The following is a 7076-nucleotide window of genomic DNA, read 5'->3' as shown; positions in this document are numbered from 1 at the left end:
AATTGCCCGCAGCCTTGAAACTTGCTCATTTAGATCCAGAATCTGGGCTTCCAGATGAGCAATTTTCACACACCCCACACAGCAGTATTCCCCCTCGAACGGCTGTTCAAGGAAAGCATACATGGCACAGGATGTACACCGTGTAGCAATGCCACTTATGGAGTCCATTATTCTAATGGGGATTACAATAGAATTATGCACAGAAAGAAGAATTTACAGTCAAAGTAACACAAAACACAGAAGTTACCTACTAAAGCCCCTCAAACTTAAGTCCCTTAAACGTAAGTCACACTTAAGACACTGCACACACTTCAGATCAATGCACACTCGCTGCCAAGCTCATACACTCGCTTTGCTAATGCTTTTTTTAAAAGTTATCTGCCACAAAAATCTGCAGAGCTCACTGCACAAGATCTGGCTGCAAACCCATTTTTACAGAAAAAGAAACAGATAGTGTTATATCTTTGCAGATGACCTGGATGGGACTTGAACCCAGCACCCCAGCGCTGCAAGGCTGTAGTGCTAACCACTGAGACACTGAACCAATGGGGCACATCTACTTCGAAATGCGGAAAATGCACTGAAAATGCTATTTTCCATAAATAATGCTGAGTTCACTAATCTAATTCACTAAGAATGTGTGCCAGAAATCATGAATCTGTCGCTTCCCCGCACTGGCCCGACAGAGTTGCTTCCCCGCACTGGCCCGACTTTTTTGTGGTGCACCTTTAACATAGCGTGTGCAACACAATTTGAAAGTTACATAAGGCTCTCGGTCCGAATGAGTCGGACTGACCGACACCACGACCCCTAATATGTGTCGCATGGAAGCCAGCGCAACACCACAAAAGGGTTGCGTGCAACACAATAGCAGAGCAGACACTTCTTCAATATCTGTGCAAGCAGTTTTAGCCTAGAAGAAGGTGCAAAGTCCAACAAAAGTGAGGAGCAAAGCCCTTCTCCCATCTCACAACAGTTTCCTGAGAACATTTAGGAAATCTTAAACAGATTGTTAATCCTGCATTATTTTATTATATTTGAGCAATTCTAATTTTGAACATGAGGTGCCTAGTGGCCAAATGATATGGATGCCATTAAGGACGTATGGGTGTGGTTACACTACAATACGGACTGCACAGGCAGGGTCGGTCACAATATGATGGGGAGCAGAGAAGGGGCCCCAATAAGAGGTTGTGCAAAGAATGGGGCCCCAATAAGAGGGGGAGCAGGTTGAGGCCACAATGAGAGGGTGAGGGGGGAATTGTGCATTTTACAGTGTTAGTGCCAATAATCTGCGTATTACAGTGAGAGGGAATGGGGCAAGGGGCATCGCTTATTTTACAAAAACGTTTGTTTTTGTCCCTCTTTCTCCAACATAAAAGTTAGGGGGTATGGATCAGGGTAGGTGGTAGTGCTGTAGTATGGTGGCATTATAGTAGTGTAATAGGAGCTTGTCTAATCATCTGCAGTATGGGATAGGAGTTTGTATCCACCTATGGAACGTCTAAGTGGTACAGTCCATGCATTGTATCATTCCTTGTGACAACATAAAGTCATCAGAAAATTATATTATCCTCAGAGGGAAACCATGAGACTATATGTCCAACTAAAAAGAGAGACCCCACGAATTGTCACCATTATCACACTGGCTTAGATAAATAATGAAAGGGAAAGTACTGACTTGCTCCAGTGAAAGTAATAATTTAGTAAGTACATATTCAATGTAAAGAAAAATGTGCCATAGCAGCAATACATTAGTGAAAAACTCAAATCAGCTTAGCCTTGTCTGTGTACTCAACCGTTGGGCTGGATTTTCCATACTACATGTGACATTTATTCTGCCACACAGGACACAGACTACAGCCTCTCTTTACATCTGTATCTTGACAATTTGGAATTGCACTTTAAACCTATTATTTCTGTTGCTGAATGTGAACGTGTGCAATGCATCATGGAAGATGTGGTTACCAGATCTATTGCTTAAAGGCTACAGAAATAATTCTTTTCACAAAAGCAAGTTAGAGCCTGTGTGCGACTGAACTCACTGTTCTGATAGAGACTACACTAAGTGGTGGTGGGAATGATTTAATAGGTGAGTTGGTGTTTTTCTTTAGGGGGTTTTCCAACATTTGGAAAAACTTTCAGAGACTAGCTAACTTATGTATGAAAATAGGGAAAAATGTATCCTCACATCCTCGTGGGCCCTTTGGTCCCTGTAAGGTCTCTGTGGTCTCCAGTCTTGTCGGACCACAAATACTGCCAAGCCAATTCCCATGTATTCAAATATGACATTCGAGGCCAGTGTTTAACTTATCTGTCATGTGAACAGAACCTAATAGTGTGACAGATATATCGCCTGCATCATTCATAAATCTGGAGCAGTATCAGTCTGTGTAGTGTAACTCTTTGGTAAGCTGCACTCAAATATGCTTGGGCCACGGAAACAGAGCAATGTACCACGTAGATCTCATAGACCAAGCACAATGCTGTGGATGGGAGTTTGAGCATCATATAAAAAGATGATGCATAGAGAGTATGTCTGTTGCCCGGACACATCAATGTAACAGTTGTTACAACAGCTATAAATAAAAATGACAGATTAACGAATAACTAAATGTATATAAATAGAAACCACAACCAAAATCAAGTAAAACATGAATTCATTATTGTAAACATGATAGCATGGATAACATAAAAAAAAATCCCACGTATAAAGAATGGAAGGTTCTGTATTATTTATTGTAGGTACACTTCAAATGCATGAAACAGAATCCAAAAGAATAGACCCTGAAAATCACACTGGGGGTATTGATTCCCCTTGCCAGTGCACTGGAGCCCATATCCAGCCTCTTAGTAGATATGTAGTAGAGAAACTCCTCCAGTTCGAACATGTAGACCATGTCTGATTTGGCAGAGATTTTTGCTATTGAAAAACCGGCAGGGAGTTTAAGCCCCTCAAAACCCCCTTTCTCCACCCTGACACACCAAACGTGATGTGTTGGAGAAGACAGAAAACTAACAGGGTTGGGGAAATTTAAATTCTCCCCCATTGTATAATTTTAAAAAATTAATCTGCATTTTAGTGCATAAAAAGCAAGAATTCTAAGACAGATAGTTTTTCTTTAAGAAGGTCCTCCGACTCTGCAGTTCCTTACCTGTATAAATTATACCTGTCCACACAACCAATCAGTCACTCTCCAACCTCTTCACCATGGCAAAAACCAAAGAGCCGTTTAACCCCTTAAGGACACAGCCATTTTGCAGGTTAAGGCTCAGCCCGATTTTTTGGATTCTGACCTGCGTCGCTTTATATGGTTATAACTTTTGAACACTGTTACTTATCAAAACGATTCTGAGATTGTTTTTTCCCCACATGTTGTACTTCATTTTAGTGGTAAATTTTGGCTGATAAGTTTTGCGTTTATTTACAAAAAAAAAAGAAAATATGATAAATTTTTTGAAAAATTTGCCATTTTCAAAATTCAAAATCATTGCGTTTCCAGGCAGATAGATTTACCACCTAAATAAGTTGCTGAATAACATTTCCCATTTGTCTACTTTACATTTTCATAATTTTTGATATGTCTGGATAATTTATTTTGATGTCACGCGGCTTACAAATAGAATATCGCTTTTCCGGATTTTCAGAATTGACTATTTTGGGGATAAATACAGTTTGGAATGAAATTTTACATATTTAGCATCAAAACCCCCGTATATAACCAACCCATTTTCAAATCTGCACCCCTCAAGCTATCAGAAACAGCTTTTACGAAGATTGTTAACCCCTTGAGATCTTCATAGTAATTAAATCAAAATGGAGGTGAAATTTAGAATGGTCAAATTGTTCCCTTATACGTTCATTTAGCACTAAAATTTACACATTTCCAAAATATAAAAAGAGAAACCCACCATACAATTTGTTCTGCAATTTCTCCTGAGTGCAGAGACCCCCCACATGTGGCCGTTACTTGTTTTATGGGCGCACAGCGAGACGCAGAAGGGAAGGAGCGCCCTGCAGCTGCCAGGATTTTAGTTTCCTCATTGGCCCCTTTTGAAGGCTATAAAATTTTCGCTTTTGCGTTATTGGGGCCATGTGATGCCATTTTTTTTGCGCGATGAGATGCTTTTTCCATTGTTACCATTTTGGGGTTGGTATCACCTATTGTTGAAAATTTAGGAACTTTTTTTGAGGGCAGGAGTAGAAAAGCATCAATTCTGTACTGGATTTTTTTCTCTTTTTTTTTTTGGTGTTCACCGTATAGACTAATAATCATGTTATCTTTATTCTATGGGTTGATACGATTACGGGGATACCAGACATGAATATATTTTCTTACGTTTTACTAAATTTGTCAAACAAAACCCTAATGTGGGGAAAAATCTATCATTTATGTATTGCCGTCTTCCAAGTGGCATAACATTGTTACTTTTTTGGCTACGGAGCTGGTTGATGGCTTGTTTTTTGCGGGACATGTTGTACTTTGCACCAGTATCATGTCGGAGTACACATGGTTTTTTGATCGCATTTTATAGCATTTTTTGTGGGATTGAATAGCTAAAAATCATAATTTTTGGAAGGTTTATACCAGTTTTTTTTTACGGCGTTTATCGTGGGGGTTCAATAATGATTTACTTTTATTTTACGGGTTGTTACGGACGCGGTGATACTATATATGTGGGGTTTGTGTTATGATTTAGACTTTTTTTTTAGTTATATGTCTCTTTATATGTTTTGGGGGTTTTGGGCATTTTTAGTGATTTATTACTTTATTTTTTTATTGAATAACATTTTTTTTTTTACTTTTTCACTTTTATACCATGGGACATGAAGAAGCAATCCTCTGATTGCTTGTTCATGATAATATTCTGCAATACTCATGTATTGCAGAGTATTATCAGTGTCAGCCTATACACTTGCATAGGCTGGCACTATGCCAGTAAGATGACGTCACAGACGCCATCTTACTGGCAATTCTTGCAGGTAACTCTGGGGTCCAGATCGGACCCCAAGGTTACTATAGCAACGATCGGCGCACCCCGAAAACGGTTCGGGGGGGGGCGATCGTGGGGGAAAGACCCCCCAGATACATGTTAGATGCCGCGGTCGCGCTGACCGCGGCATTTAACGGGTTAAGCACCCGCGATCGGAGACAACTCCGATCGCGGGTGTTACACTGGGGTGCCGGCTATCAGTCACAGCCGGCACCCCGTCTTTCCCGATGCCGGTTCGGCTCAGATCTTGAGCCAAACCGGCATCAGCTCAGCGTCCGATATATCGGACGCTGAGCGCTAAGTCACTGAGCTCAGCGTCCGATATATCGGACGCTGAGCGGGAAGAGGTTAAAGAGCAACTGCAGCTACGACCACCCTCTGGTTTATCAAGAGGATGTATGGGAGGAGATCATTAAATTGAATTAGACTGAAATCAAACCTTTTTGAGGGAGAAGAAGGATGCATACAACTCCAAGAACACCCTCCCAACCGTGAATTTTAGGGGCTGAAACAGCATACTTGGAGAGTGCTTTTCTGCAGGGGACAGAATGGAGCTTATTTACCAAGGGTCGCGGATCAAATTTTGTTGGACTCTTCACGGTTTTCAGGATTTGTGCAGCATTGGACAGGTATTTAACCGGGGTTTGCACTGAGATTGTGTCGCACACGATCGGATTGTGTCGCAGCTGTGCTGGCTTCCATACGACACAAATTAGGGGGCGTGCCATTGGACGATCTGACGGATTCGGACTGAGCGCGGGATTTAACTTTCAAATTGTGTCGCAAGACAATGCACTTACATGCACCAGGAGGAAGAAGGTGAACTCCGGCAGACCTGAGCGGTGAAGTGACACATTCAGGATATCGGGGCCACGATCTTAGTGAATCGCGTCACGATGCATAATCGTAGGACAATGCACTTTCGTGAACTCTGTGGGACCCGTTAAGTAAATGTGCCCCAATGACAACACCATGGTAAATGAAGGGTAAATGGGGCCATTTACCGCAAGATTTTGTAAAAAAAAACTGGCTGAGCAATGATCTGAAACAGCCGGGGCAACTAAGGAGCAGCTCCATATCATGTATTTCAAGGTCCTGGCCTCTACAGCCTCCAGGCATGAACCTAACTGAAAATCTTTGGCTGGTGCTGAAACTCAAAATTGCCCAGCAACAGCCCCCAAACCTGAAAAATCTGGAGAAGATCTGAATGGAGGAGTCAGATAAAATCCCTGCTGCAGTGTGTGCAAACTACAGAACTACAGAAATGTCTGACCTTGTTATTGCAAATAAAGGTTAGTGTACCAAATCTTAAGTTCTGTTTTTTTATTCTATTATATACTTATTTTGTGCAATAAATAGCACATTTATCAAAGTGATTTTCTGCATTTTCTTTAAGATTATGTCTCTCACAGTTGAAGTGACCCACAGTAATAATGACAGACCACTCCTTTCTTTGTAGGTTTTTAAAAATGTTAAATAAACTACAATTGAGCCAGGATTTCGGGAAACAAGGAAATAAAAGCTGCGTCCACATTGAGAGACAAAAATATAGTTGTGAGTGTCAGAAAGTTTAGTTTCTTTCAGTCAGAACAGGGTAAAATAAAAAACCTGCCTGAAAAAAACTGTTTCAATAATAGATCCCCTGATCCCCACTAATGAGTTCAACTAGAACTAATGACAAAAAGTGCTACAAAATCATGGCAGCCATCTAAATTCATTCACTGCCTTTATAACTTTCTCATGCTTACTCAGTCATTTCTGCCTGGTATTGAGCCCTTGTGGTATTCAACAAACACTCACTTGTGACCTATCATTCCAGTGCCAAAATTCACAGTTTGCATTCATTGACAAGTTGCTTTTAACCAAATGTTCTAGCTGGTAGATATTCCAGAGCTCGTTCTGCCAGAGAACACAGACGGAAATCGTCCGGTTAATGTAGGTGATTATACGGTGCAGACTTGTAGAGGAGTAAAGAAATCTTTATGCTCAAAACTATTAAAAATGCTGAACTGAATAGAAAACCAATGACATGTTAGCTGATATGGCATCCTGAATAGTAAATCAGCCTTGAAAGCGGTGGC

General features: G+C 40.9%; 1 long non-coding RNA gene across 1 annotated transcript; it reads left to right on the top strand.

Moving 5' to 3' along the window:
• The first annotated feature begins 1582 nt into the window (after positions 1–1582).
• LOC140104461 (uncharacterized) lies at positions 1583–6522 on the top strand. Its single transcript, XR_011850333.1, has 3 exons — positions 1583–1706; positions 1850–2092; positions 6455–6522. It is a non-coding gene; the product is annotated as an uncharacterized lncRNA (long non-coding RNA).
• The last annotated feature ends 554 nt before the right edge of the window (positions 6523–7076 follow it).

Source organism: Engystomops pustulosus, chromosome 10 (genome assembly GCF_040894005.1).
Source record: "Engystomops pustulosus chromosome 10, aEngPut4.maternal, whole genome shotgun sequence".
Lineage (NCBI taxonomy): Eukaryota > Metazoa > Chordata > Amphibia > Anura > Leptodactylidae > Engystomops > Engystomops pustulosus.
The sequence above is the reverse complement of the archived record's forward strand: the minus strand, read 5'-3'. Positions and strand labels throughout refer to the sequence as shown.